The sequence below is a fragment of the Lipophrys pholis genome, assembly GCF_963383615.2.
Source record: "Lipophrys pholis genome assembly, chromosome: 3".
Classification (NCBI taxonomy): Eukaryota; Metazoa; Chordata; class Actinopteri; order Blenniiformes; family Blenniidae; genus Lipophrys; species Lipophrys pholis.
Genome location: NC_137627.1, coordinates 4,961,008 through 4,981,865, shown reverse-complemented (window position 1 = coordinate 4,981,865; position 20,858 = coordinate 4,961,008).

Here is a 20,858-nt window from a genome sequence, read left to right as displayed (position 1 = left end):
TCTCCTTGGTAGGTTTGTAGTTGAGAGTCGTACATAATAACAATCCAATTTGTCGCATGTCCATACAAATGTCCATATACTCTCTTTGTTATTGTTTATTGTGTATTGTGACTGTTTACAAAAACTATCCACTTCCCGTTCATTACTTTTTCCACCTGTGAATTTTGGCATGGTGCAGTCAGATGTAGAGGATTTCTTTAATTTTTTTTAAACTTTGAAACACAATTTCACAATGTTTATGAGTTTTGTGGGCAAGGATGAGAAAAGTCAATGTCTTAAGATCATTTGAAACCATTTGCTTCAATTTAAGTAATTAATTTGACTGTTTTTGTCGAATTGTGTTGGTTTTCTTTCATTTTAGTTGTGTGTTACAGAAATCTTTTGTTGGTTTGTCTTTTAGCTTTCTCCACTTTGCAGCACTAGTATTGGAATTAATGTATTGTAATGAAAATACTGAAGTATTAGATATCTGAGGATTGCACTTGTGGTGTTGCACTTAGTTACTATTACTTCAGTAGAGTTATGTATGGTAAACAAACATTTTCTGTAGCTTCAGTTTACTTTAGTAATTTAGTTTTTTAGTGTTTAGGTAACAGACAGTGTGATTTCCAAATGTCTCTCTTGTGGAATATTCTTGAGTGTGAAAAAGATGACTATACTGTATATATATATATATATATATATATACATTCATTTTGAGAAAACGTGAATTTTTTTGCATTTTTGAGTTTTTTCTTATTGGAGTTACAGTATTTCCCACAATATGAAATGAAACTGAGTTTATTGTCGTTTGCTGGCCGGGTTTTCGTCGTTATGACCGTCGGGGAAGTTTCCCAGCCAGACACGTGCACTTGAATTTACATTCCCGTATCCTTTCAGATTTGTACAGTATAATTACACATGTCCCCCATTGTTCAAGCCAGATGCTGATAACCACAAGAGCACTATTTCTGGGGAACATTCGGAAACACTGTTGGCATCACCCTCGTCCATTTCCTGTAGATTGAGCCGCAATTAACACAGCGAAAACAAACAGCGCCACGTTGAGCATTAGCACTGTTTGCGTTTCACTTCTTTTCTTCTTTTGCTTTTTCCTTTTGACGCCGAGATCCCATAAAGTGGTATGCATGTTTCCTGTCTGTGTGGTCACATCCCGTTGGAATGGATGTTTAACCAATGGCCGACAGCGGCAGCGCTTGGAAGCTGCTGAACCGGGGGGAGGTGAAGGGTCAGCGCCAATAACAGCTGCGGGGAGAAAGAAATGAATAAAGCAGCAGGCTGGTGAGGAAACACAGCCGGCCCTCATTGGGCTTTGTGGGTTTGAGCCGTCCACCATTTTAACGTTTTGGACAATTTCTTTTCAAAATGTCGGTTACAAATTCAACACTTGGCATTGATGGCAACTCAACGCTGGCGGGAAGTCATTTGTTCATTGATGCCATCACTTCATGAGCTGAGTCTCTCCTTTCGTTTTTTGGGCTCGCGGGGAACTCTCCGGATCCAGATCGCTTCTGAGTGGACTTGATTGACGTGGGCTGAGCGAGCTGGCCCCTCATGCAGGGTCCTGGAGCCTCTCTCTGCTGGCGTGCTTGTGGCTCAGAGTGGCTGGTAAGTAGTGATTACTGGACTTGGCCTGAGCAGCCGTAGAAGAGCGAAATGTGGCAATGCGGCCCTGGAGAACCCACACTTAATGACACGAGGAAACACCGCCCAGGTTCACCCACAGCGCGGCGTCTGGACCGTGTGTGTGGGTGTGTCGAGGAGAAAGTGAAGCAGAGGATGAAAACGGCAAACAAGAGAAGCAACCGGCGTGTGTTTGCACATATTATGGCAACGACGATTTGCATCATATGGTCTGCACACTCATCTGTATATACAACCTTCTTCAGTTTCAGTGTAAATGTTTGCCAAGAGGAGGATGAGCTTACTATGCACATGTGTGGTAGATATACAATCTTAAAGTCATGTTTGTGTGTTCAAACTCTTTTTCCCATGGATTGACTCATTACTTTCAGTTTGGAATGTATTTTCTTTCCCTATGGGTAACTGTTGCAGAGTGACGGGACGGGAACCCAGCACTCTAAAAAGACAATAAGACAAATGAAAGAAGCTTTAAACCAGGGGTGTCTATTTTCTCTACTGGGGCCACATACAGCCAATTTCACCTCGAGTGGGCCGAACCTGTAAAAAACAGTGCCACACTAACATTTCCATTTAGTCTTTCCGTTTTGTGCTGCACAGTACGCGTCATGAAAATGTCTATATTGTCAAAAATCCAAACAATTATTATGGTAAATGAGAACAATCTCAACATAAAGCCAATTGTAATGAAACTTTCTGGAGTAAAATACAGTGAAATGTCCCCCCCAAAAAAACTTTTTCTATAGCTGTTGCATTATGCCGGTTTTTCCAAACCCCAGTATGGCTTTGAGGCGACTTTGCCAACAACGAGGTTTCCAGCTTTCACGGCGACATCACTGATATCTCAACTTGGGTTTCAGTGCTGTGTTGTGTTGTGCCTAATAAAAACAACGTTTTCTTTCAGCTCTTTAAGATCTGCTTGGTGATTTGACGGGCCAGATTCGAGCAGGTCAGTTTTGGGTTTCGGTGGAAGAGAACCCCTAAAAAACCCAACAACAAAATGCACTCATGTCTCATCTAAATCATGAGTAAGAGAAAGAAACACTGTAGGAATAAATCTCAAAATACAAAAGATATTAACATCACCTACCCTGGAATATTTAGAGAAAATCATATCCTTGTCGCAATACAAAGCTTTCCTGAGCTGCGCTGATAACCGGCGTCAGTGTGCAGAGTTGCCTCCACTCTGCAGCCGGAGGCTCTGGAAGCAGCAGCGACTGGTTCAGATGTGGGCCGTGACTGACTTTGCAATGTCTGAAGCTGTCATTCCCTCCTCACCCACTCTGTTCCTCTAAGCCTGCCTGACTTTTTAATGAACGGAAAGAAACACTTAAAAAGCAATATGAGCGAGCAATTACCATTAACAAAATATAATCCTAATGGGTTTTGGCTTCATTAAACTGTACAGACAAGTCTGCCGTGTCACAAGTGTTTTATGAGGCTTATTTTCTTACCTTTTTTCTAACCTACTTAGGCCATTTTCCAGCCTTTTTTTTCAAAAGTCCGACTCGAATTTTACACCATCTCTCCCAGCTGCAGTAGTCATGAAGGTCCAAGTCCGGAGGAGGGCCTTGTGTAAGCATTATCTGTATTGCTGTAAAGCAGATGCACCGCCAGCAAAAAACTCACGAGCCAGCATGTGCGGGAGGAAGAGGAATGAATGAGAAGTACAGAGCATCCTCCCCTCCCCGCCTCTCCCCACCTGTCTCGCAGCATCTTCAGGAGCAGCCCTCGGGGACTGCTGAGGCAGAAGAGGAGGAGGAGTGTTTTCTTTTCGGGGAAGGAAAGGGGGATCGATATCTCTCGTAATCGTCCTCTCCACGTTGACATTTCTCTGCCTCTCCTCGGAGGCCGTTTAAGCGTCAGATGAATAAAGCTGTCATGGCCCATTCCACCCCTTGTCCTCTAGAATCCTCCACACCCCTGGCAGCCAGCCCTCGCTTCCCTACGTCGTACAACTGCGCCATGGGCTTGGCAGGCTGCGAGGCGGTGACTGATGGAGCTCTCTGATTGGTCCGAGGTGGACGTAAGGGCTGATTGATTGCATCTGTTGATTGGCCCCTGCTAATTAGAGACCTTTTGAGACAGGGTGATAGATGGTTTTAGCACCGCCCAGTTCCTTTCCCTCCGCCCTTGGATTTAGAGCTGTTCAGTGTGATTTGTCTGAGGATGCTCTCTGGTTGTGTCGCCACTAATTGAATGTATCTAATGAAATGATCAACGTTGGGATGTTGAAGCGGCGGGAGGGAACAAACGCCACACTGTATTTGCTTCTCAGGCTTTTCCAGGCAGACATATTTATCCAACATTGATTGAACTCAAGCTCATACTTTGTTAAGTCATAGACACAATCTTCCCTCAGGCTTTCTGAGGTTCAGAATGCAGAACTTAAGCAAACCACCGCAGAGTGATACTGCGGGTAAACACACAAACACCTGATTTGAATACTCCTGTTTGTATAAATCTATTTGCTCGAGCTTGAACGTCATCACGCTGTATGCAGGATTTTGGTAGGTCGGGTCTACGATGTAATACTTTTGAATCGCTGCTGAAATAGAGCTTTACGTTTGGATCAGGAGCTCAGAGAGCGGCTGGCAGTCCCAAGGACTCCAGGATTGTACTCAGCCAGAGCCGCAGTGTAAAGTCACTGCTATTGCTTTTACGTTTTTCTCACATAGTCAAGGAGCCTGGAGCTTAGTTGTTTATGGCAGAAAAAAAAAAAGGAAATGGATCCAAAAGTCCTACTGTAGGCGTAAGCCAGTCTTAAAAAAACAAAGTGTTCACATTGTACTTTTCTTACAGCTGCAGATACATTCAAATTTAAGTGTTTCGGGATAAAATAAAGAGGAAAGAACATTTGTTGTCACAGTAACAAAAAGAAAAACATAGCTTAAATGAACACTGGTGACAAAGTCTTGTTGACCCGAGTCTGCTGGCCTTTTTAAGGGAAGGTTTAATGAGCATGTGAAAGTTTCCTCTCTTTAAATGTTGCACCCCATCACAGCCCATTCTCAACCAAAGACGTAAGACGTGGTGCTCTCCAGCTGAGATCAACTATTTTAATATTGCCGATCGTCACTGCCAATCAGCAGTCGAAGGTCCTTCACTTCTTCATGCTCACTGCTACAGACAGCGGCAATTATTCACTTAACGTTAAATAATCAGGACCTACACAACAACTGAAAGACATTGAATGCCACACCACACCACTCACACTCACGGTTCTAAAAACCCTGAACTCCCAAATATATGTGCCAAATAAATGATATTATAGCGGTGGCCTCTGTTTCTGTTTAATGATTCAATTCTTTATCGATTCTCTTATCGATTTATTTATTTAAGTATTAACAGGTAGATTATAAGGGGTGGGAATTGTTTTACACAGTCTTCTGCACCAAAAGGAACAATATAATTTTTTACAAACATGAACCTTGAATTATAATTTTGCCTCCAAAAAAAGAACAGTCAAATGTGTATTTATTTTCATTGGATGGCCCCTGGAATTTACAATTTTTAAAAGTTAACCCTCTCTGGGAGGTCGGAAACTGGAGAGGAATGTGGAAGTGACATACGAAGAGGCACTCGTTCTCAGTCTATAGGGAACGCTGTGTTTTCATATTGTGTTGGTGCTTTTTTTGAGGGGATTTTCAACACAGAACGATCTAATACATAGACATACAGTAGTTATCCTCTACTAGATTGTGTATGTCTACTGTGTAGACTCTAGTAGATCCTCTACAACTGTATATGGTATAAAACTAGAGGCCCTCACATATAGGGGAGATCTACTAGCATATGTCTACGCTGTCAGGACGTTGGAGCAGACGTTCACGACACGGGACAGATTAACGGCAGAGTTAATTTATTAAAAGTCCCTCATCAGTCCTCCGACAGGACATTTCTTCACCAAATGGACCGTCTTCAGCAGCCACACAGCGTGGTGCTCTGGGGAGGTGATGGAGGCCGGGGGTGTAGGTCAGGGAGCCACGATGCGGTATTTTGTTTTTTACTTTTTATTAATCTGCACATCATTATTTTTCCCAACCACTAAGGAAAAAGCAGCAACTAAAACTGTGAGGGCAGAATTGAAGGCAGACTGGACTATGCATTGACAACACCACTCAGAAAAGTGACACAACCTGAATGTTATGTGTTGTGCTTAACTTTATTGACTTAGTCAAAGTACCTTGTAAAAATCCCTTTCAAAAACAAACTTGGGTTTGTTATGCCTCCGGACAATTTCACCTCGTTTAACTTGCTGTAGTGTTGTTGACACAGGATCTTGAGCGTTTCTTTAAGGGATGACCTTAACAAAGCCTTTGCGGCATTACTGTAATAATTATGGTCTTCACTCCGTCGGGTCACAATACATGTTTACAAAATTTCTGCAAAATTCAACGATTTAGAAATACTTGGGCCATGAGTGCAAGTGCCCCGATAATTTCTGACATTTTCAGCTTTTTCAGACATTTTTATGGACTAGTCAAGTCGCTCGTGTTTATATAGCCCAATAAATCACCAATTTACCTCAAGGTGCTTTATGGTCTGTACAGCATGACACTTTGTCTTTACACAGGGCCGACTGTGTGTGATATTTTATTGATCTACGTTGGGTTGACTACACGTTTTAATCAGCTTTTCTGTGCAGCGTTAAGTGACTTTTAAATTCACAACCGACACGCAGATCAATCTGCCGGGCCCAACGTTGAGCTCACACTCACGTTGAGCGGCTGACGGTCCTGTCCAGTCACAGTTACAAGTTGATTTGGTCTCTCCTCACTCTTAAAGCGTAAAGCGTGAAAGGCAGCTTCTTTGCTTTCGGAATGGAAAACCGGAAGACACAGATAAATAACCTCATGACTGCAGTCTTACCCCATGACACGTGAAATACTACTTGTGCTTCCAAACGATCTTGTGACTGGAGGGAAATCAGCCTGTACATCTGTTCAAGGTGCAGACAGCTGAGGAAAGTTTTTCCAACATATTGATCATTTGGGTCTTTAATTTCCTGTGTCGGTGACTAAAATCTGAGCCCAATCTAAAATGTACAAGCCTTAGTTGATTATGAAAACAGACGTCATTCTTCTTGATTTGCTGGGATAGGGTGATGGAACTGATGTCTTGATTGATGCATTTCTGATCCAGTGAGTCATTCAACAGTTGGCTTAGAAAACATCCATCCATCCATCCATCCATCCATCCGTCCATCCATCCATCCATCCTCATCCAATAGGTTTACAAAGTAGGGTCACACTGTGAACTGAAGGCTATTTCAGTGCATAAAGATTAAAGTACTCCATGGACAGGGAGCCAGTCCATCCTTCAAAGCTACCAATTCATGTACCAACAAAGATGTCTTGGGATGGAAGGAAGACTCTGGAGTACTAATCTTGTACACACAGGACAAACCTTGTCCTAGACTCAAACTGAGGTGTTTCCACTGCACCCTGTCATTTTAAACATATTGGCAACTGGCATTGCCATTTGAAGACACCTCATAAAAATGTATTTCCTGACACATGAACCATGAAATGTTTCAATTTCTCAAAATATATATATTTTTTGAGTAAAAGAAATAAAGTGAGTATGCTCTACTCACTTTATTCAGACTAGTTATTGGATAATGGGGCTTATTTGAGGTGCCATTTGTGAAATGGTGGAACCAAGTCTGAAATAGGCAGCTGTTACAAAGAGAAAAGTAAATACCTGTACAGTCACCACTCTCTAAAGTCCATCAAATCAAAATTCCAGATCCCAGATTAGGTGTACATGATGAGAGCCTGGATAGCGACTAACAGGTGAAACATGACGTATATAAACCTCTGCTGCTCTAAGTATGTGCTGTCAGTGTGCCAAGATCTAAAGAGCTCAGCAAAGTATTCAGGCGTAAGGTTGTGAAAGTCTTAGTGTCTGGCAACGGATCCAGAAATATCACCAAATTAATTGAAGTTACTGATTCCACAGTGAGGAAAGGAGCTGCAGAAGTGGTGCAAATTCCAGTGGTGCCAATTTCGACTTTCCTGAGCCAAAAAAACAATCTTTAGAAACCTCAGAGTTTCAGTGCAGGATCAGCAGGTTAATGTCGATGTTCATATGTCCTCCATAAAGGAGGGGCTTGACTTATATGATCTACTTATACTTACATATTCCTTGCTTTCTGAACTACTTGACATGACACTGAGCTTGAAGTTACATTCAGATCTTGAACAATTTTTAAGGTACCAATGAAAAAAGAATGAATTCCTCTGAAACTTTCAGATTTTTCAACTGTTTTCCACTAAAATGTTAGATACTCTTCCTGAATAAGATTCTGTCCACACTGAGGAGCTAGAGAGGTAAGGTCGGTTTGTCGTCCATCGAAATGGTTTGATACTCCATCCAGCCCGGACCATGCGATGAACAGTTTTGTTAAAACACTGGACCCCAAGTATTTCTTTGGTGTGTGTGGATGGGTGTGAATTGATATGTGAGCAAATGGGCAGATCCTATAGATCACATCGAGACTACCCAAGCTGTTAAATGTGCTATACAACTGAAGAATCAAGCGAGGAATCAAGGAAGTATTTTCACACATTTTCGAGCCGAAACTTGAGTGAGGAGTGTGAAATGTGTTCACTTTTATCTCCATTAAGGTTTTCAGTTCATCATAATTTAAAAAATTGGCACCTAATATGCACTGTATGTGTCACTGTCACTGTTATAGTGCGGCGGTGTTGCAGACAGGACCAAATGTTGGATGTTTTGTGCATGTTAACATCAAAAACCTACTTTTCTTTCCTTGGGGTGCACTTACTCTGAAACATGGCTGTATGTTCACATTATTGTCACGCACACAACTGGCAACATTTAAATCCTGCTGCAGCGGCAACATGATACGAAAAGTAAACACTACGCCGTTTTAGGGTTTTCTTTTTTTTAATAAAATGGAGACGCGCTGACGATGGTGTTCATTTTGGGATTTTAATACGAAGTTGTTTGACGTTTTACGTCCTGGTGCTTTGACTGTTGGTCCAGGTCGGCGTTCCTGAGATATGGAACACATATCTGAAAGTCAAACAGCGTTTTGTGGACTCCTAATTGAAACCAGAGTGTTTTTCTTCAATACGATTTGGTTATTAGCAGATCATAGAGCTCTGATGACATAATGTGGTCAGCCTGGTCGCGCTCTGGTTTACCAGCCTCCTCCTCTTCCTCTCACTCCCTCCTTCACTCTCTTTCTTTTCCTTTTCTCTGCCCCTCGCTCTCTGGTCGCAGTCGTCAGCGGTTGCATTCCTGAGCCGCCCGTTGCAATAACAGCTCAGCGCTTTAAGCAAACTCTGCTCACCGCAGAACTCCCTCCTCCTGCTGCTGCTCTTCACCCTCAAAGCGTCTCCTCCTCCTCCTCCTTCCTCCAGCTCCACTGTTCATTCCATCATCTCGTCAGATCGGATCCGCGGGGCACTTTTATATGTATTTTCTCGTTTTATTGAAAGACTCGTTTGCGAGTAGCCGCCGCTGGCTCCGCTCCATGAGGTAATGCCTCGTTTCCGATGTGAAGATAAGAAAGCCAGAGAGAAGTTGAGCCTAGTGTAACGACCCCCCAAAAAAAAGAAAAGAAAAAAGCTCCACCCTATACCCAATTTAAAAGAAAGGGGGAAAAAAAGATGAGAAAATGCCAAAATGCCCACACCATAAAAGAGAGCCTGTAGAGCATTAAGATGGAAAAGAAAAAAACAGAAGATGGAGGAGCCGGGGTCAAACACACTCGAAAATGAGAGGGCCCCCTCTGCAGAGCTGCGTATCTCTTCAAAGACCCCTGCAGCTTTCCCAGAAGACATCATCCGCGTGTCTAACTCCCTCCAGATCCTGCAAACACTGCTGCTGCTGCCGCTGCTGCATGTGTGTGCACACACTTCAATAGTGTGATTAAGCTCCCAAAATTGGGGACAAATTGCTCTCAGGTGCAGATACTTTGGAACAAGATGATTTTTATTTTTTTTTTTTACCTCTCTCCACCACTCTCCACTCCACCTTCTCCCCCCGTCCCCTCCTTTCATCTAGTCCCATCTCCACTTCTTCCAAACTCCTTCTCTCAGCTCTTATCCCCTCTCTTTTCATTCCATCACGCTCTCTGTTCGCCGCCATCGTCCCCTCTTTCTATTTTTTTCTTCAAGGGGTCGAGAAAAGACCCTCCACCGTAGAGCAGGGCAGGGAAATGGCTCTGTGTCTTTACAGAATAGATTACTTCCAACCACGGTCGCAGGGAACTTCTCTTCGCTGATATCAAAGAACATTTGCTTCTTTTGTGACGAGACAGAGTGGAGGAGCTCGTTCCTCCCTCGTTCTCCCCCGCTGTCATAAGAGCTCCTTTATCCACTGAGAGCCTGCAGAGAGAGAGAGAGTGTGTGTGTGTGTGTGTGTGTGTGTGTGTGTGTGTGTGTGTGTGTGTGTGTGTGTGTGTGTGTGTGTGTGTCTTTGACTTTAGTGGGGAATTCTCAAAGTGGTGCTCACAAAGCATTAAAAGCACATTGAGAGTTCAGGGTGATTGTAATCAGAGCGTGATATAATAAGCACAAAGCGCAGTAGAAAAAAAAAAAAAAAGAAGTGGTGGCATTGTTCAGCTTGAAGCAGCATGGAAATCTAAGGATCCATCAATCCTGTAAATGTTAATCGACAATGAGTGAGAGTGATGGCTAATTGCTGCTGAGGGAACCGTTTGTCGGTTCTTAACTGATGAGGTTTTCAATTATGGCTTCAGCCATCCAGTACTATTTAACAAAATGAGTTTGTTTTTATTTTGTTTGGTTCTTTTTTTTGGGGGGGGGGGGGGGGGGGGGGGCTCTTTGTCAGGCTGTTAAAATGTATGAAAAAGTGTTTGTTTTTTTTAAATCACAAATATTTTACAATCACCATAGCCTCATTTTATCTGTAATAAAGAAACATTTAACAACCTAACTTTTACCATTATTTCAATTTTGAAGCAAAAATTGCGCTTTGGGTGTCCGTTTACACGACAGCGGTGCGAGGAGTCATTGAAAACGTAACTTTTTGAAAACGGCTATGTTACGACCTGGCTCTGCTAAGAGAAGGACGTAGGTGTAGGAAGTAACACTCACCGGGTGAGTTTAGGTGAAGTGAGGGTTTTAGTGGTAGTTCTCAGATTTACAAAAATCAAACAGAACCCCAAAGAGACAATAATACAGAGGGCCAAACAGGTAATGCCCAATAACTATACAATGTTACAATAATACAACTCACACGGATATCAAAAGGTTTGGAGTGGAGCCGAGTTCAAAAGATCACACAGCAGTTCAAACACACACCACGGTTCTCAGGGCGGACTGAACAGACACCTCCTGCATCAGCCGCCTCCAGGAGTCTGCTGGAGCTGTTAAATAGTCTCAGCTGGTGGGCGGAGCTGAGCCAATCAGCAGTTATCCTCCAATCAGAGTGCTCCACATCAGGACAGGAGGAGGAGGAAGTCTGTGAGGAAACTTCCTGTCAATCAGCACAAGGGACAAACACGTACAGAGCCAGAGCCTGCAGGCTGTAACAGGCTATCGTTTGCAATCGTTTGTGCACCGATGCAAAAAGAGGTATTGTGAAAAGTTTTGTTTCACTGTTGATAATTGTAGTGCAGGTAGTGGAGTGCTTTCCAGTAGAAAACACAAACTCTAATAAGAAGTGACGAACTCAGACAGTTCCAACCGGCTGATACAACCACAGCTGAAGTTACTGCCTGAATCATGTATTTGAATCCCTGCCACAGTGCTGACAGCTCAACTAGTCTCCCAGGTTATGTTAACACTTCCAATTTAGGTATCTTTGTTGATACAAAAAGTTTGGACTTGTTAGTCTTTTACTTATTTACAAAATGCAAATGGTTGCAGAGCTGCTGTCTCTCTTTGTTTAATGTACCAACTCTTAGCTTAGCATTATCTGAACTTGTCGTTTCCTGTCACTCCTGTTTCCTGGAGGATGTAAAGCACAAGCTACTGACCTGAATATGCAGTTTCGCACACATTGAGGGGACCGTAGCAAAATCAGTCCCAAATAATTCCAAGAAGATTTTTCCATAAACACCAAGCGGAACAGTCCAAGTCATTCGCTTTTCTCACCTTATCTCTTTACCTCTAACCCCTCTGTCTCTGCAGCCACCACTTCCATCATCATGTCCCTCCCTCTGTCCTCTAATAAGAGGAGCTGTGAACACATCTTGGTGTGAGTGTGGAGCCAGAAGTGTTTCTACACTGGGCAGTGGTGCGTTTGAAGCATGAGACCTCGGGCCTTTTGTGATACTCGGGATGAAATGAAAGAATACTTTGCATAGGAAAGGTGGAGGATTGAAGGTTTTATAATGAACTGATGTGACATTATCTTTCTGTAGGAACGTGACTTTGGGTAATTTCATTCCCGGTGTGTCCAGAAGTTCCTCACATCACAGGGCACCAGGTCAGATCCCCGCCCCCCCCCCCCCCCCCCACACACACACACACCCCACACACCCCACCACCACCACCACCACCACCACCACCCCCACCTGACGGCTCTCCACAGGGCCGCACCTCTTGTGAGGATCCTGAGATAAAGGCTCATTCTGATCCCAGAAGCCACTCCGACTTCCATCTCCAGCCAAAATGAAAGAGGAGAGGCCGAGGAGCTCGTTGAAGATGACTTTCCTGTCGCAGCTTCAACTTTTAATTTCCTTAATTGATTTTCCCTTCCCGCAGAGGTAAGGGTTTGCAGACACAAAACTAATTGATTTCAAATGTTAATCCCTCTTACGGCTGAGCAATGGAGGAGCCTCCACGCCATTGATCTCCAATCCATCCAAACTCAATTAATGTGCTGGAGCCCGATGGGAGGGGGAGGAGGAGGAGGAAGAGGAGGAGGAGGAGGAACCTCCTCTGTTAGGTCCCATTCTCTTATTTTCCCCCCTCTTCTCTCCCTCTCACATGATGCTCAGTACTCTCCCGCATTCGCTTTAATTGTGCAGCAGTGATGGATGAGCCGGCATACTCCGCCGCATCATCTTCTCTGCTGCTTTATGGTTCTAATTTTTCTTCCTGCTTGTAATCTGATTATGAGTTTTAATTGTCAGTGTTTGTTGCCGTGAAACAGAGCTGTCACCAAAACTCAGTACCGCCTCAGTATGTAAGAAAGGAAACTGATGAAACACACATTCAAGTGATATTTACAACACAAGGATACTCACCCCTGATCTGCAGTGTCGTGGGAAGTACTGTGAATTAGTCCTTATTATAGTTACAAGTTACTTTCTTTACAAAGTACATTTGTTCCACATGAGTTCCTGGAAAAGAAGCTTCACCAGGCCCTTTAGAAAGTAACTCGTGTTACTTTTAATTGTTTTCTTCATTAGAAAATGTGTCAATAATGGCACTTACTGTAATTGTGTTGCTGTGGGATTACTGTGGCACCATAGGATTACTGTGGCACCATAATGGGAAGAGGCTTCATACTACGGGGGGAAGTTTGGACTCCGTCATTCACCATGATATCATTTGTTAATCTCTCCAAATTTGATATTGAAGTCAAATTGTGATGCACACATGCCACTCTGGTCTGTTTTACTGGAATGTATACCCTCGATAATAGAACATAAACTATAAAAATAACAAGTCAAAATAATTGAAACTTAATTACCACTGAATCTTCATTCACATTAAAAAAATATATATGTATAAAAGATTTGAGCACAAGATGAAACAACATACTCATCAAGGCACATATAAAAACAAGTAGGCCTACACTTTACCTGATATATGAAAATGGCTTCCGGATCGTGTGATGTGATTCTCTGCATGCATGTATGCACGGTTTTATTACAAAAGCAACTGACAGCGCCAACTCCTGGCCAGGCATGATGACTACATCGTTTTCAGCATTTCTAAGTTAAAACACATTCTTTTCAAAACGTTGCTGTGTAAACGCAAAACTTTTCTGAAATTAAAAATGCCAAAACAATCCGTTTTCATGCCTGAGATGGTCAAAATATTCTTCTATGTCATTCTCCTGAGGTGTTTCTCAAAGTACAATAACAGTAGAGAAATTCTCCAGAGTTTCAGACGAATATTAAATATCGACTGGCAATTAAAACGCCACTGCAGTCAAATGTGACTTGTCTTTGGCAGAGTTATAGATCAACCCTAAAGAAATGAAAATAAGTTCACGAATCTGTTTTCAATGTTCATAAATCAGAACGATTCTTTTCTCAGTACTGTGACCAGGTTGTCTTCTTGTTTTCCCTCCTTTTGTCTTTCGATGATCTGTCACACCCCGTCCTGTAGTTGGCACCCCGCCCTCTTGAACATTCAGCTCTCCCAGACGACGCAGAAAGAGAAAGGCTGATTGGATATTGTTTCGAAGCGACTGAAACACACGCCGGGATATCATGTCCAACCAGGTTGAGATCTCCTGCCGGCTTGTCCTGAGCTGCTCTCTGCAGTGGGTCTGGTCTTCGTTTCACAAACGGTACGGTGCTATTTCATTTCCCCGCAAGCACCGTAAACAGATGAATATCTGTCCCTGCAACAGATTTGATAAATGTTTAGAAATTATAACCCGTTCCTGAACATTCTCTTTTAATTTCCACATGACGAAAGACGATCCCGCTCTCCTTCTCCTCCTTCTTCACTATGTTGTGTTTGTAGCGTGGCTTAATTTCAGAGCTGTCCGAATGCTTTACAAAGTCCTCGTGGACTTTGGCAGCCTTTAAAGTTAAGTGAAATTAAAGTAGCGCTCTTGTGCGCTTCCGCTCGAGCTTCAAAGGCGCCAAAACCTTGGCACTGGAGAGGCATCGAAATGAATTGGTAAAAATATCCTCCTGCAGTCAATCACAATGAACCTATTGCATGTGTGAGGGTTTGGGGTTTTTTTTGTGTTTTTTTTTTTTTTTGAGTGGAGTTTTTATTTTCCTCCCCTTGTGGGGTCGGAAACTGAATCTACGGCGCTTGTGGGGTCGGATGTATTTGAGGATGAAGGTGATGGATCCCACAACAACTTCCATCATTTTTTAGGGTTAAGATTTAGTTTCCGGGCTATAGTTACTCTTAGTTTTGGGTACAATGGTCAAGATTAGGGTAATGGGTTTGGTGAGTGGGTCCTACAAGCAATGCTCTCCAATGTGTGAATCAGAGGGCTGACATCAGAGCCTGGAGGGGGGGAGAAGATTTACGAGTGTGTGAATCAGGGTGTGATTATAGCCCAGACTTGGTGGTGTACGAAGGGGAGATGGCAGATCTCCATACTATGACCAGACAGCTCTCACACTCAGTTGCTCCTATAGACGAAAACAAACCCTAAACTGGTGTGATAAAGCTACGAATTCACCTAATCTCACTTTTGAATGACACCATTTAGATAAAACGCCTTCATATTTGGATGGAGGAATGGAAATGGATCTCATTTCCCCCCTCTTTCAGTTTACTCAGTGCATTTTTGTTACACTGAGGTCATTCCACGTGAAATCAGACAAGGCCTTCCACCCGTCTTGGATTTGCATCATAAATCACACAACCACTGTCAATGCACCTGGCAAGTGGTGTGCAAGGCCCTAACTTTCTATCGTCTTTAGTTTTGGAGAGAAAAAGTAAATTTTCTGTTCAACTTTTTGCTCAATAACCGAATTGTTGTGGGAAAAATGAATCAACTAATCAACAAGTGAGAACGGCAAACATAAGTTGCATTCCGGCAGTTGGACGATGGTTTTGAGAATCACTGAAAACCTTTTGTAAACAGCTTTTCGCTCTCCATCGCCTTGTCTCCTTTTCTGAACGGCTGAGTACTGTACGTGTGTACTACGTATGTAGTAATTAGTTCTCCACGTTCTTAAATAGATCAACAATAAAAATGGAGGCCCAGAGTGTTTTTGCTGCTCAGATGAAGCTCAACAACAATCAAATATTCTTAAAAAATTGTCCATTATGTGCCTGTTTTGTGTGATTCTTGAGCTCTCACCATGAAAGATGTGCTCAGTGCCACGCTCTCGTCTCTACAACTGAAATAATACTCAGTCTCATGTAAATTGAATCAGCCCTTTCTCTAAGTAATCATTCCTTTTGTTTATACTGGCCATTACAAAATTCCTTCTTAACATGTGTCCAATGGAAATCATCCGACTTTCATTCTATACAAAAATACACACTCACCGGTACTTCATTATATACATTAGGCATGGAGTGGGACGGTAATGTACTCTTTCTTTCTCATGTGTGTTAAATGGAGGCTGAAATATCATGAACCATTCTCAGTCTAACCTCAGGAATGAAGTTTTAATGAAACCACTCTGATTTCAGGCAAAACCGAGCGTTACTATTATTATGATTGAAGGTAGATGTATTTGTCACAAATGTACCTATTGATATGGCCCATGAGTGTATATATGTAAAAGTACTGTTATATCAATTAACAAAGTCAGCTTTTGTCAAATTCATCAAAATAAAAGCACAAAACAATAACAGCACAGACACTGAATGTGAAGCTATATTTCAGATGTTGAAGAAATTTAAGATTTTTAATTTCTTTTGAATAAAAGACTATTTTTGGTAACAACACACTATAATAGAGAAATCAAGGCTGTGTGAGGAGAATCTATCGGTCCCATTCAGTAACAATGAAAAAGAGTCAATGAATCTTGTTTCTTCCTGATCAAAGTGAGGCTCCGTTTATACGTTTTCAAGTGAAAATGTAAAAATTTTGTTGCATTCTGGGTGATCGTTCACACAAAAGTGGTGCTTGTAGCCACTGAAGATGCAACTTTTTGTAAATGGCCCCCAAGGTGGAACTTCTTGCTCCAACTCCGTCTTTAAGGAGATGGATGAAAACGCAACTTTTCTGAAACGCTGATACAGCGCACGCACACCACAGTCGATAGTTCCTCTGGAAATGCTCAAGTAAATGGAAAATAACAACAACGGCGGCCTCTAGAGTGCCATGACTTCCAGTCATTAATCTAATGTGACTTATAATAGCGATCCAACTCGGATGTCTGTCCATATAGATGTCTATTTATATTTACTGATTATTGTTTACAGCGCATGTGTCTGTGGTTCTATTGCAAAAACAACCAACAGCCCCAGCAAGTGACCAAACATAGAAACTACGTTGTTTTTTTTTTGTATAAACAGACTCTTATGTTTCAGATCTGCTTATGTGGGGTCTGAAGTACTGAAGGGTTGTTGCACACACATGTGGAATAACAGGATTCTAAAATGATCATGTCTTACAGATGTGCAAAACACCCCACGCAGTCCATGCAGGAGATATGTAATATCAGGCGTTTGTCCAAAATCATGCAGATTTCTGGGACGAGTTCAAGGCAACAGCCTCATTTACAACACACGATACGTGTGAGTCCCAACCCAAAAGAAAAGGAGGTCATTCTTACAGAATATAACAAAGAAACTGTGGTTCACATGGAATGTGGTATGAGGTTCCTTCCATTTTATTTATTTTTTGGCGGGGGGTATTTGCCCCTTGAGGAAATGGTTTGGGAACCACTGGATTAGCTCATTCAGTCATTTTCTGAATCTCGTCTGTTGCTCTCGATTCAACCCCAACGCGGACTCTAAGACATCATTTCCTACATTGCCTTTTTTTTTTTTTTTTTTAAATTCAGATGTATTTGTAACGCTCCAACATCTACTCACTCTATAGAAACACAAGCAGCAAAACCTTCATTTAAAGGTGAGATCACTCATAGTTTATTCTTAGTTTTTTGTCCTTTAAATTGCTTGGAACCCAACAACACAATCCATTTACACCAGGATGCCTTTTAGTCTGTTTTAGTCAGGATGTTAGTAAGTCAAGCCTGAAGTCCACAAGATTAAAACAATGAATAACAATAAGGTCGTATCTGCTACAACACAAACATTCAGTCTTGCCGAATTCAGACTTGGAGAAATAACAGCCTTCTCATGTCTCACTTGTAGAATGCATTTCCAAACCTGTATTTTAGATGTTTACTGTGCAGCATAAGCTTTTTTGAATGTGTGTGCCGGAAATCTCAATCAGTTTTTTTGTCATAAGTCATAGACTACAAGGATCCTCTGTCTTCTCTATAATACACAGCAGACCTTCTCTGCTGCAGTTTGCACAGCTAATGTATTTAGTCATTTCACTACTGCCACAACTTAATAATCTTCCCAGATTTAAGCTTTCCATTCCCACAGTGTATTAATCTTCATTCTGCGTCCAATAGCCCTCCACTTATGGCTCCCTTTCCTTCAATGTTACACTCTTAGCGAGTCTATTTCTGGAACAGTTCTCAGTCCATGTGACGTTTTCCAAATTATCCGAGTAGCCTGCCAAGCTGATCGCTGTCCTTCCTTCTCAGTTCCTTTACGATGACGGGAGCGTCGGAGTTGGATGGATTCGAGTTTGGATTGGAGCCGACGGGGCCATTTTACCTCGCTATAAAAGTGCTGCCTGCAGAACCAGCCTCATCCTGGAGGCTGAAACCGCCGCTGACGGCGCACAAACGATACGAGATGAGGGATGACAACATCAACAGCAGGGTGTGCGCTCTCTACCCTATTTGCGTGTGTGTGCGTGTGTGTCAAACAATTGTCTGAAAGTGTGTTGGGGTGTGTGGGGGGGGGTTGGGGGGGGTTGCGAGTACTCGCAGGTTTTAACGGTGTGTGATTGAGCATCTGTTCTGCAGTTTGGTTTTACTGCAGGATGTGAGCCACCGTTCACACACTGATCCTGATTGCAGTTTTCATTATAATATAAGAGGATACCCTCTCACATGGAAGCCATCAAGTCATGGCCAGGCAGAACAATTGGCCCCAACTAGGAGGCCGACGTTGACGGATCTATTACGATCCAAACTGGAGGGAAACTTTCAGATTCCAGACCTTTAAATAAAAGGATGTCATGTGTTTTTCCTGGCCGTGTTCTGGAGAGTGGAGTGTAACTGAAGCTCCGGGTGAAGCAGACAGGCCCGGTGACGTGTGATCCCTCCAGCTCGGGCGACCTGCTGAGAAAACTCCAGGGAACCCAGAGAACAAGACTGTGGTCGAGCGGTGATCGAACGTCCAGAGGATGACGGTGGCTCTGGGAAGAATGTCTCACGGCACAACGTCTGGTGTTTATGGGAGGAGGCGGTTGTGTCAGGCTCTTTTTAGATTACGTTTTTATTTGGTGATCTTGGAAGCGGCGTTTAGGTAAAACACATGAGAGCTAAGTTAACAAACAGCACGCGTCTTAAGATATGAAGGATCGTTGGAATAGCGACTTGCAGGATTTTACAAGCACAGATACTGAAGATCATTCAGTTTTTTCTCAGTTTCACGGGTTGTAAAAACATTTAATGTAATTCTAATGATTTGTCAAAGGTAGCCTCTTTTTAAATCAAAAGATTGTTGATCATTTAATAGGCTTTTTATTATTTTTTTTTACAATATATATAACATAGGTAGAACCAGTACTGGAAATGCAAAATAAGCAGAAAAAAATACATCTACTGTTTCTTTGCTTTTACTAAATTACAAGTAAAATACCATTCTTAAAAAAAACTAATGGTGTAAAAGCACTTTGTAAGCATATTTAATTACAATATCAATAGGTTCTGGTGGTTGGTATGCTCTTTACCATAAGGTTTTATAACATAACCATTTTTTACTTCATCTAAAACCCTGTTTACATGACAATGTTTCAAGTGAAAATATCTTGTTTTTTGTGTTTTTGTTTCAGAAGTTTTGCATTTCCAATGTTTCAAAACAATTATTATGTTACAGAGAAACTTCTGTCCTGGAGACCTCGCTTCAGACCACCAAAGAGGTTGGTAAGAGGCGGATCCTGTCAAAGCTGGAATCCATCATGGACGACGCCTCTCACCCCCACCATGGGGCATCAACCAGCTCTTTCAGTGGCAGACTACTGCAGCCTCCATACAAGAAGAGCTGCCACAGGTCATTCATACTACCCTGACCTTGCACTGCTGAATACTGTAAATATTTGAAATATTATTGTTGATGTGTTTGTATTTACCCCCATCTGGGTCACTATAATTTATTTAACTATTTGTGCAATGTGGAGCTGCGGTGATGACCGATTTTCTCCATGTGGGACTAAAATGGTCTGATCCTATCTCGTCTTACAGGGAGACGGAGTCAGAGCATTTTCGAACAGTTGCGTTGTGAGTGGCTCTGAGCAATGCTGTTGTGTAAATAGACTCGTAAGAAAAGTTTTGAATAGTTAAACGGAGCCTAAGTTTTGGTCTCATGTACAAAATGTTTTTTTTTTTTTACAGTATTTCCACTTAAACTGTGAATGAAAATGTGCTGCAAAACCTTGAAAGAGAAATAGTTTTTAAAATTTCTAATAGATTTTCCATAATTTCATCACTTGGTGATTCTGATGTTTTGACTGACTCGAGGAATTTATCAACCGCAAGTCATTGAAACTACCACCTTGATGCAGCCTTTGCAATCATTTCGGACATTACTTGAAATCAGAGCCTAACGTATCCACATGCATTAAGTGGTTGGCAGCAGTGAGAGTAATATCTCTCAGCCCCATTCCCAAACAATCAATGGTGCGGTAAGAGTGAAGTGTGTCACCCCTGGCTGGCCTGAAAATGGCCCCCGGATAATGACCGCACCGTGGTGACAGCACTGCGGTGGAGAGAAGGCGAAGAAGAAAAAACTCACACTGGCAGTGTCCTTATGAAAACCACTTTTTTTTTTTTAGCCAGGCTATGATGTGTTGTCTGATTTGGACCAGGCGAGGAAACAGAGGGTGGGAAGATATGGTGCGGGTGTAGGATGAGAGGGAGGGGGCGGATGAAGGAAGGGGGGAGGGGGAGGAGAAAATATGGGAGCTATCAACACTCACCTCAGCAGAAAAAGACGGAGGCATGATGAAAGTTGAAAAGGAGCAAAGACTGACAGGCACAGACAGCGAGTGAAGGTTAAAATGACGGAGAGACACGCAGGCAGGAGTACGGAGGGAAGGAGGGGTGGAGAGTGGACAGCTGCGATGAAACGAGAGACTGAGAAGAAGACAGAGGGAGAGAGACGGTTGGACAAAGGACACAGAGGGGGAGACGAGTGGACGGAGGTACTGGCCATCAAACCCATGTGGACATGAGGCCAAAACCAGCCCGCAAGAAGCTCCAACTGGTCCATCAAATTACCAAGCAAATTGTAAAATTCAAAAAATCTAAGTTTAAATTCAAAGGTTATCGTGGCACGACTGGTCCAGCCAACTCAATG